The sequence below is a fragment of the Geospiza fortis genome, unplaced genomic scaffold (genome assembly GCF_000277835.1).
Source record: "Geospiza fortis unplaced genomic scaffold, GeoFor_1.0 scaffold112, whole genome shotgun sequence".
Lineage (NCBI taxonomy): Eukaryota > Metazoa > Chordata > Aves > Passeriformes > Thraupidae > Geospiza > Geospiza fortis.
In genome coordinates, this window is record NW_005054298.1 from 19,571,864 (window position 1) to 19,583,003 (window position 11,140).

Sequence of the window (11,140 nt, forward strand, 5' to 3'; positions counted from 1 at the left end):
GCTCATGTCCTCAATTACCTTGTTTATTTCTCTTAAATCATGGAGGAGCCGCCACTTTTTCTTCTACAACAGAACGCTTTGGGCCGAAGGGACCCGAAAGATCGCGCAGTTCCACCTCCCGGCCACGGGCAGCAGGGGCAGCTGTGGGCGGCCAGGCTCGGGGAGCAGGGCAGGGCAGGCGAGTGGCGGGCCAGAAACAAACACACACACGAGGCGTCTCATTTTCTGATGCATGCTTGGACGGGGACTAGACACGTTCCCAGTTAAAAAATATATTTTCAATTCATGTCCTTGCTCACAAGTGGCCATATGTAAGAGAGAGGGAGGAATGAAGGTTCTGGCACATACGGTGATTCTCTTAAAGCACACAGCAGGGTATTGTTTCTAAATCAGCAATAAACTGGAGCAAACACACCAGCCCCCCAGTTGACTGGCACTTGGATGAAAGCACAGCAGCAGTCCTGCAGGCACAGCTCAGGAGATGAAAGTATCTATTTAGAGGAAAGGATCATGTATCTGTCTGATTTCAAACAAAAGCTCTCAGGTTTCATAAGGCACCCAAGCTCCTGGCCAAATAGCAGAAGTGAAAGTTTCTGTTTTAAGTAAGGAGGAGAAAAAACTTCAACAGAAGGATTTCAGCAGTTTGCACTGAGGGCTGGTTTTGAGACAGCACAGAAAGTACTGATGGGCTCTGCAGTCCCTGACAAACAGCACAATGATGTTATCTACAGGTACACTAGTGTTCCAGTATCAAAATTCCTCGACAGGCTGGGGTTTTAGCCTGGACTTTCACCCACAGCCTTTACCTTGCTCTCTTCAAAGCGCTCTGATTGCTTCAGCTGCCTTTGGCTCTCATGGCTTGGTAGTGCTCAGCCTTCAGATGCAGGGGCTCTGCTGCTCCACAGGGCACACAAGGGCTCACCAGTAACTCTGAATTTACTAAAATTTCTGCTAGAAAGGAGAAGGACAGGAATGACTCATTTTCACATCCCTGTATACATGAATGCTTCCTTCAAGTTGGGCTACACCCAACACCCACTGCTTAAACAGCCATCTTTGCATCAATACAAAAACATTTTCAGAAGGGAACCAGTTACAGGCCTTATTGTGTACAGTGTTCACACCAGGTTGGAGCCAAAATTTTTTTGTACATAGCCACATGCAAAAGGTAGTCAAAGTGGTCCCCTTTGAGAAGGGCATTGCACAGTGATAGAGCCCTGCCCCAACTGCAGGGAGAGAACACCAGTTCCTGTTTTGCAGAGAGAAAGGATGGACAGCAACCAACAGCCCTCTCTGTCCACCTTTAATTTAAAGGTGCTTAGGCAGAGGCATCTCCTGTATTCCAACAAAATAAGAAAAAGAAAATAAATAACAAGAATAATTCCATTTTGAAAATGAGAAATGTGTCTTTGTAGGCTAAATCTCAGCATTCTTGAAAAAAAAAATTTTATCTGCAGGAAAAAGAAGAATGGTAATAACAAAGAAGAAACATGATGGGAATGATAAGAGCCTTATTGCAGTATCATATAGACAGCTTTCATGATAGATTGCTATTTAACATTTTGAATGTAGTTTTGCTGAAGTCATATATCATAAGCCACAAATACGTTTTAGGATTAAAGAAGAGATTATCTGATGTTGTTGTTCAGTAGACAGATAGATACTGGACACAAGGTAATGTTAGGAGCAACCACCAAATTTATTCACTATGTTTAATCAAAATATTTTTGTGCCAGTCATCCTTTCCTTGGGATTGTTTCTGTACCTGGACTGCTGTTGAAATCTTTAGATAGGTTAAGAGCTTGATTGCCAATTGATCTATTTCATTAATTAACCTAAATAATACATTAAGTATTTTACAGAGATGTATGGGCCAATATTTAGTTCTGAAATCAGTAATTTGCTGGAACTAGGTTACTATGTTCAGAGTAAAATGGAGTCAGACTGGGTGAGAGGGCAGAGGGGAGCAGCCTGTGCACAGCAGGCAGGAATGTCATTGGAAACTGCGGAACCACGATCAAAGGAGTTGCATATTTATGTGTGTGCTGTGCGCAACACAGGAGCCTTCCTGCAACTGCAGGGAGCAGTCAGAACTGTTTTACAGGGCACACCATGGGTTTCTTTTAAATCAACAGCATTTTTTGAGTTAAATGAAGGAGGGACTATGTTGTGGTTATGACAAGGTCACTGCTCAGCTCAGTTCCCTCTTTCTGAAGCCAAGCAAACGGTTTGATTTCTTGAAAACTAGAAAAAAACCCATGATTTCTTTGGTAAAACATGCCACAGTCAGTCATACTAGCTGATGATCAGATTCATACCTCTGTGTTCTCAATCAAGGCTACTGCCACTGAGCTCTGCAAAAGGTCTCACAGCCTGCTGAGCCAGCTCCTTTACAGCTCACCAGCTTCCCCCCACTCTCCATCATGGTTTCTCTGTTTCTATAGCCCAGGCATCAGAATTGCTGGGTCTGCAGGCTACACAAGGGTTGGTGGTCTTCTAAGAAAGTGCTCTTTGTCTCAGTCAGTCTGTAAAATGAAGGTATCAAAAAGCAGTCCCCAGAGATATCAAAGGATCTGCAATCTCCATGAGAGTAAACCTGATGTTTAACTCTTTGCAAGATAGATGAATTATAGTACAGAGCTTTTTAGCTTTCTAAATGACCCTTCTAACTCTGAGGAGAAGCTAGAAGCGCAGCCTGAATTTGAACCTCCTGTGGACTTTGATAAAAGGGTCTTTCTTTGATGAACCTGGTCCAAATTATCTGAAAAGCTTAACACCTATGACAAAGAACAGGGCTCCAAAGTCAAAAGGAGGGTTTAATTTATTTCTTATTCTCTGGCAGCTTTCTGCCTTGTGAGTGGAGACACAACAAATAAAATCTACACTTACCTACAGTGATTTTCCATGTCATCTTCCCCTGGCAAGTGCTTAGCTTGCCCTGCCAAGAGCCAGTGGTCACACCTCACCCAACAGCCACCTACAAGTACAGCATCACAAACCTCTGGTTTTCAATCATTCTTTATCCTAAAGTAAACTCATTACTTCTCCTTATCTGCAGGTGTCCTTCACTGTATGTAGGACCGAAGTCCTCTGAGAATTACTGCTGTGCTGCTGTCCCATGGCAGCCAGGAGGAGGGTAACAGCTCACCCCAGCTCCTGCCAGGCTCACTGCTATGCTCCTGCTAAAGCCAACAAGTGCTTTTGTCAAAGAAGTAACTGTGTTTGTCCTCAATGTAACAGTCTGCACCAACAATTAAATAAAAGTAAAATTTATTTGGTATAGGACAGAAAAATAACAAAATCACTTACAAAATAAAGGTTAAGCAAAAAAAAATCACAGAACTAGATTAATATTTTATAAAAAGCTCAAACTTTAAGCATCTGATAGAAATGTTACTTTTTGCTCAGCCTGTTTTATGTTTCAGACAGCCCTCTTGTGTGGCTTTGGAAGTCCAAATTTAGATGTCGTCCTCTGCATGCATTAGTTTACACTAAGGAATAGTTACCACAGACAAACTATATTTCAAAATGGCAACATACATAAAAGGTTACTCCCTCAAGACATGCTGTTTCAATTTTTGCTTTTTACATCTGCATACCTACCTGCTGCATACTCACTGAGACCATACACACATGCCCTGCTTCTGCCTGAGTTATTCCAATACTCCCCTTTGACAATGCTCCAGTTTAGATTTTAGTTGAATGGTCCAAACACATCCATCTTACAGGCTACAGGATCTCTGTTTTCTTCCAGTACATGAAGAACCATTCCATGAATTTGCCCTTAAAGTGCTCATGGATATCTTAGGTGAGAGATTCTCCTTATTTTCTGCTGAATACCATTTGAAAGATGAAGGCTCACACAATCTGTGTCACGTGGAGTCAATGTACCGCTGTATCAGGTCCTTGCACCCAGCTGTGAGATGAAAGTGTCCACACCACTGCCACGTGGAACTCCAAAGTGCACGTTTTATACCCTATTTTTTACTCTAGTACTGGTAACAACATTCAGCCAGTTGGCTTTTATTTCCTTGAGCAATCTTCTCTTTTTCAGTGTCCTGTGGCCAAGGGGCCCTCTCAACATTTGACATTCTGCTCAAAATAATATGTTTGATCACAACTCCATTCTTTATCTCCAAGGCAAAAAAGTACCTTTTCTATTCCCATACTTCTGTACAGAAGATTGTTGTGTTACAATACATGTGATGCATGATAGCAGTTTAGCTCCTTTATCCCCTGCTCCAAGACAGATCTACTTCTACAAGTGTCTTGCAAACAGCTGATGCTGAAAGGAGAAACTACTGCCCAGTTTTTTAAATGATAATATAAGGAACTTCTTTCACAGTGCTGTCTTGCAGAAAAGAAAAAATAAACCTTATGATTCTTTTAGTGTTGGGAAATGCTGGCTTTTAAACAAGAACTTTACCATGTTATTTTTTTCATTTATAGAAATATACACTTCCTGAATCACAACCTGAGTTTCCTGTAACAACTCTGAACATTCATCACTGTGACCTCTTCTCCCAATGGCTGGTGCAGAAAGTCATAACAAACATAACACGTGCTTTTCTTCCAAAAATATAGAGCAAAAATTATTTTTACACGGTACAAAAGTTATTCTTATTTTATTTATGGAGTTGAATGAAACAAAAACAAACATCTGTGGCTGTTGTCACGCAGTGCAAGCCTCAGTGGTAACATAAGAGGACAGAGTTTATAATACAATGCCATTGAAACAAACCCAGCAAATCTTATATGCAAGCAGTGAATCCAATTTACTTCTGGAACCTCTGCAACCACACTGACTGAAGTCAGCTGGGCTGTGTGGACAACAGCATCAGATGCTGGTTTTGGGACAGGTCTGAATTTTGAGAGCAATACCAACAACTGATTGTGAAGCCAACCAGTGCCCACATACACCTCACCTGCACACTGGCCCAGTGGCCTCTCCATGCACTGAGCTCCACCTGGAGTTAGCAGATTGAGCACACAACCACAGCAGGGCTTGGCTCAAACACTGTAAAATGCTACTGTCAGCACTATGTACTTAGGACCTGGAAGAGCAATGCCTATTAATTCTTCTACTGAGACACAGAAAAATTTACTAAAAACTTCATAAGGCACCATTGATTCAAGCTCTTTTGTATTATTCTTTTTTAACACTTAATAGTGAAATAAATACTTTAATACTGATCATATTGTAAATAGCTACTGCTACATGAAGCAATATATTGAATGATAAAATGCTGCATTGTTCTGGAAGATATCTAGGGACTTTTACAGCAAAACATATAAGTGGAAATGCTGTTGTTATTTGAAAAAAATGCCCCTTTCTGCAGTATTAAGCTATTTTACATGTACGCCAAACATCTATTCTGAAGAGTTTTCTAGAGTAAGAAATAATTTCTAAAACCTAAGCAGCTCAGGATCCTTGGCTTGTTAACTGGGGGCCTTTTACACAGCACATTTTAAAGTGAAACTGAAGCTGGTTTTCCAAGTCTTTGGTAGTGGTCCAGATTTCTGGTCAGAAAACCTTGCTGAAATGATCAAACACAGGATATTTTGAATTATACAGAGTATTGGAAGAACATGGGGCAGCATTTTCTTTGACTTATCAAAGTAAAACAGTTATGTTGGAAGCAGGTAAGTTATTAAAAATATTATTTCTGGAGGGTTGGAGGTTTTTTTTGGCTACATAGCTATTTGGATATTAACAAAGATTTGGCAAGTCAAGGTACTGAAAATATTGTATTCTTAAATTCAAACTATTGTTCCTTAGAAAGGTATTAAGTGCTTCTGTTTTAAAATATGAATACAATAATTTATCCTTTAAGTTATTAGCCTAAAAATCTTATTTGGACTTCTATTCACAAAATAATATCCCAAAGAGACAGGCACTTTAAGTGACATCCATAAAATACATACACAAATTCAGCATTGTGCCGGGTTTGATCCCAAGGTGCACCTGTCACACGGAGGTCCCATCAGTATCTGTTTAAGGAACTCTTACAGCCACGATCCTGCAACTGGATGTAGCCACATCCCTGCGCCTGCGCATTTCATTGCAGGTTCAAGACCATAAACAGTAACTAAAAATAGGTCACTAGATACAAAAATGTAAAAAACAAGTACATAATCAATGCTGTCACAGCTAACAAGATTTTGTAAACAAACACTGAAAAGACCAAATTACATTTGATCTGGCCAAATCCAACTCTAGTCTCATCCCCTTCAATGTGATGTCCAGACTGCCAGGCAGAAAGCAGATCTGCCCCTCCCTGCTCACAGACAGAGCAAAAAGCCCTGTTCACAGACATTTCAGCAGGGTCCAGACTCTCTTTGGCTAAATTCCCTAGATTTTCAAGGACTGACCTCATTCTAGCCACAGAGTGTACTTAGGATGATATCTCCCATGCTAGAGAAACATTTTCTTAACCTACATGACTAGTTTCTATGTTTTATTTTGGTTTTTTTTTTGAGCAACACCCTGTGAAGCACAGCTGCTGACACAGGCTTGGTAGGGATCCCAAGGAAAACACTGAAGAGACATATTGCTGATGAGACTGAGAGGATATTTTTCAGAGGTCCAATTAACAAAGAGCTATCATTCACCAATATTTCAAATCCAGAATTATAATCTTCCTCTAATATTCCAAAGGCATTTTATACGCACTTAGACCTACTTGTAAAATTCACTCATACAATGAACTCTTTTCTCATACACAAAATTCAAAAGCCATTAAACATATTAACCACTTGCCACAATGTTAGAATACTTTACTCTTTCTTCTATCATAAGCCTTGCATCTCTCTGTAGAGACTCCTTTCAGCAAAGTTTGAAAGGACAAGCTTCATAGCCAAATCTTTCCATTTCTCTTGAACCAGTGCAGACAGCAAATTTTGGATGCTCCCGTTTGAATGTACAAACCCCAGATCCCCCTCACAACATCAAAGGGCTTTCACTGAGGAACATTTTTGACCTCGGCTGCTCTACCATAATAGAAGTCAAACACAAGCTCTCTGAGACTCATGACCTAAGTGCCAAGAAGCTTTTTAAGTCAAACTCCATCATTTAGTTGTACCAAAGAAACAACTGGGAAGCAGTTTGTGGAGCACTGGCACTAGTGATGCTTTACAGAAGGAGCCTGCAACTACAATAATTGCTGTGCTTGTGCTCAGACTACCTTCTGAGGACTCCTCACATGCACTATCAGGCAGAGGGCGGTACAGCAATCCAAGGCACGGATGACATGATGTGGGTTGGTCCACGTAAGAGCAGGACAGAATTAGGTCACAGAACACATAACACTATTAAAAAACAGGAAAGAGGGTTAAAAAAATATATATATTTTTATGCTGATGAATTCTTCACTTGTGCTTTTCTTTGGAAGACTCTCTGCAGATAAAAACAAGGCCAGGGACACTCCATCCTTGAGTCAGGATGTGTTGTGCATTGTTTAAGATTTGCTTGACTAAGCTGAAGTAAAAAAGTTAAAGATGAACTCTTTGTCACCATGTAGTAGGTCTATGGCTTGCAGAAGCAGATAGGCTGAGTTAGGCATGCAAAGACGGATTCAGGGGACTCTTAGCTACACTTTTTACCCAGCAACTGTTTTTTTAAGCATCAAATACTTTATCATTAAAATAATGCAGCTACTGTACCCAAAGTGAATGAAACAGCTTTGTTCAAGATCTAACAAATTCAAAGCCAGACGTCCCATGGAGCTCTCCAGGGGATGGGGTTGGACATGGTAAGCATGATGCATGTACGCTCTGTAGGGTCCACAAAATTCCTGCAGTTTAAGCAAATAAAATTCAGAGCTTTGAGCAACTATAGTCCACAAGCCACATCTATTACTTCTGTAATAGAGACTGAAGTTTGTTCCAGCTGACAAGCCAAAAGTGGAAATCAATCAGAACAGACAACTTTCCAGTCATGTGGACAGGAGAGCTGACTCGAAGGACACTTGAGAGCAGATGTCACCCAAAGATGGGCCATAACCCATTTCACCTTGGTATAGGTGGGAGCGGGGGGGCACCTCTTTCTTTTCGGACAGAACCACCTAAAAGAGAAAGAAGGGTTTATTGTGTTACTCCTCCTGGAATACTCCTTCTTTTGAAGGGGCAGTTTACATCCAAGCAAATAATTCAGTAACTGGTGAAGATCTACTAATTTTCATGCCTGGCCATTAAAAAAACAAAACAAAACCAACAAATCTTTGTAGAGTTCCTGGTTAGTTTATTAAACAACATCAGAACTTTGAAGACTTTAAAATAACATTTTAAACTAATGCTATCCCCTAGTGCCTGGAAAGCATATGTATTTTGGTCCATTTTCCCCTTCCTAAAACAGACTGATAGTTCTTGTTAGCCTTACTAATTTATGTGAACACACAACTTCTCAGTGCTACTTGCAATATGTGCAAATCTCAACAAAAAGTGGCAAGCTATAAACACAGTAAAATTTCAAAGCTCTTAATGTTTTTCCCCATAGGAAAATTTTCATAGCAAACTTACAAAAGGAAACACAACAAAATGCATATGTTACTTTGCCTTCCTTTGTGGACTAATACAAATGGGATGAAAGCTAACAGGGCAAAACGAACAATCAGAGACTAACAGGAATCTCTGCTTCAAACCAAAACATCATTTGGAAACAGGAGAGAAGCATCTGCATATACACATGATTACAGGTGACATGAGCCACCAATGTCATTGGTTGTAAAAGAAGTAATTGATCCTTGGGTGTATCAGGCAAAATACCACTAAAAAAGATAGGAAACATCCATGCTGCTGTAGAAGACACATTTGGAACCTGACCTGGAACAGTATGTAACACAGAGTGGAGAAGACAAAAACAAACAGAAGTGTATATCTAAGCAGCTCTGCTAATCAGAGAACATGGCTTGGAAGCAGAGTGTAGTACATCCAGATTTCATCAGCCCAGCAAAACAAAACTGAGAGGAGGATATGACTGTTGTCTTAAAAAACATTAAGAGTTTAACACACAAGAAGAGAGGAAAACTAAACTCAAGGATGATGCTGGCACAAAAATAAATGAGTTCTGCATGAATTCAGATGAGAAATGAGGAGAAAGTTCTGAGGGATTTTGTGGCAGAATGGCTAACCATAATGGCAGACTTCGTCACTTACAGTATATGTTTCAACTTAAAAAACAAACAATTCCCCACTCAAAAAGTTTTAGAGAGCTTGTACCTATGAACTTGCATTTAGCTTTTCCTGTGTGGTAAGGAAGGATGACCAGACTGTTAGCCTGAGAACTCTGGAAACCTCAGCATCCAGACTCCTCCCCATTCACTTTGTTTTAGGGCAATCCACTGAAATTCCAACTTACCTCTACTGTCATTTCTTGCTAGTTTACTGGGATAACTTCTGTTCATGGGTACATATGGCTCTGGAGGTGGCAAATCAGATATCGGATGAAAAGAAAATCTGCTTTCCCATTCGTCTGAAAAAAATCCCATGCAATTTACTCATTAGTTTTCTGACATAGCTTAGGAAAGTCAATTGACACTGACATCATGTTTAATGCATGTTTTAAATTGCAAAATGCTTACACAGCTGTATACCAAACCAGCATTCTCTTAGGAAGCCAGGGAAGATGATGCTTTAGGTTAATTTGGGAATGAAAATTTCTATCAAACTGATCATTTTGCCAGTTTAATGCAAAATTACAGATCAGGAAAACAGCCTTAATTCCACTAAAAAGTCTTACTCTCTCTTCCATATATAACAGATCTGCTTTTTTAACACATACACATATGTGCTACCAGAACTGCCTCGTTTCACCTACTTCAAAACAGTATTTTGCTCCAGGTATAGAATTTACCAATATTCAAGTGTCATTGATATACCAAGCTCAAAAACATAATTAAAAGCACACTCCTAAAAGCACTGTTTCTTCTCTCTTAATATTTATACTGGAAGAAGAAAAATACTCATTATGCTAAAATTTATGACAGAGAATCCTGTATATAACTAGTATCAAAAATGGAAAAATGTATAAATGTATCACTTGAAGCTATATCTCTTTAGACTACAGGGGCCCTTCTGCTGTACTTACTGAGTCTATAAAATTCTAATTAAAGCAAGCATACCAGTTTCCTCATTGAAATAATAGGAAATGTTCTAAGAGCTCTGTTCTGCACCTGATTTTGAAAGCCTAAAGAAGAAAGTGTGGGCTAATTTAAACTTTGTCATTTCTTTACTTGCTTGCTTCAGAACTTTGCAACCATAACTTTATTGAGATATTGCTGGATTTTACTGCATAATGTAATGAACAGCTGAGTAAGTTCTACCTGGCATTTATACATGTGGTTATTTGCTGGATCCAGTTTTTCTATGTTTACTTCCAATGGCTGCAATCAGAGACCAGTGTGTAAAGAAGCTCCATGTTCCGAACCCTGCAAATGACTCGTGTAAGAAGAAATATGCCTGTGATCCTTCTGCCTTACCTGATGTGTGAAGATGTTTTAAAAGCATGAGTTACAGTTTCATTTTCTGTTTGCTTTTTTCTAACCTTATAAATGTCAGGAATACCAATTTTGTCCTCACATAATTAACTGAAGGATTTATCTGTTCTATGCAAATAGAAAACAATTAAAAAGAAAAGCATGACGAATCTTTAAAATACAGCAATCTTGGACCTCATCTTTTTAATAAACACTAGCAGAAATAGATACTTGACATTTTCAGCAATGTTCTGACAATCTCTTCCCTCATCTGTTTTTCAGCTTTTGAGTCATCTAACTTGTTCTGACTTCCGAAGTATCAGTGTAGCTGTGGTTTGAATTAATATTAGAGCTGAAACAATTCCCTTCCTTTTTTTAGGGAAAAGGGTTTGAAAAATTTTTCAAAGGGTTATTTTGGAGACTGTATTGATGACTTTGCAATTCTGGTCTATGTATGGCATATTTATTCTCTTACTTGCCAGAGTTAACTGAGACCCAAGTGACACCTCTGTTGGTCAGAAATCAAAGGTTGCCACTAGAAACAAAGTCTATCCCAAACCTCTTTTGAGGGATTAGGGCCAAAAGCCGCTACACCTTCTCTGTGGAGGGCAAAGAGCTGGGAGGATGGCTCACCATCACCTGAATCCTGGAAGCCGTTTCTGACAGCT

The 11,140-nt window shown here is 39.6% G+C and overlaps 2 long non-coding RNA genes across 2 annotated transcripts in view; both read right to left on the bottom strand.

Annotated features, from left to right (window-relative positions):
* Window positions 1-2,977, bottom strand: part of LOC115948125 — a 5,453-nt gene extending 2,476 nt beyond the window's left edge. Inside the window, exons 1-2 of the long non-coding RNA XR_004081971.1 lie at window positions 2,890-2,977; window positions 807-951 (exon numbers count right to left, since the gene is read on the bottom strand). This is a non-coding gene — a long non-coding RNA (uncharacterized LOC115948125). The remainder of the gene's footprint in view (window positions 1-806; window positions 952-2,889) is intronic.
* Window positions 2,978-3,253: 276 nt separating this feature from the next.
* LOC115948124 lies at window positions 3,254-11,140 on the bottom strand. The gene is made up of 3 exons (XR_004081970.1): window positions 11,106-11,140; window positions 9,356-9,469; window positions 3,254-8,063 (listed from the first exon to the last, which is right to left on the bottom strand). It is a non-coding gene; the product is annotated as an uncharacterized LOC115948124 (long non-coding RNA).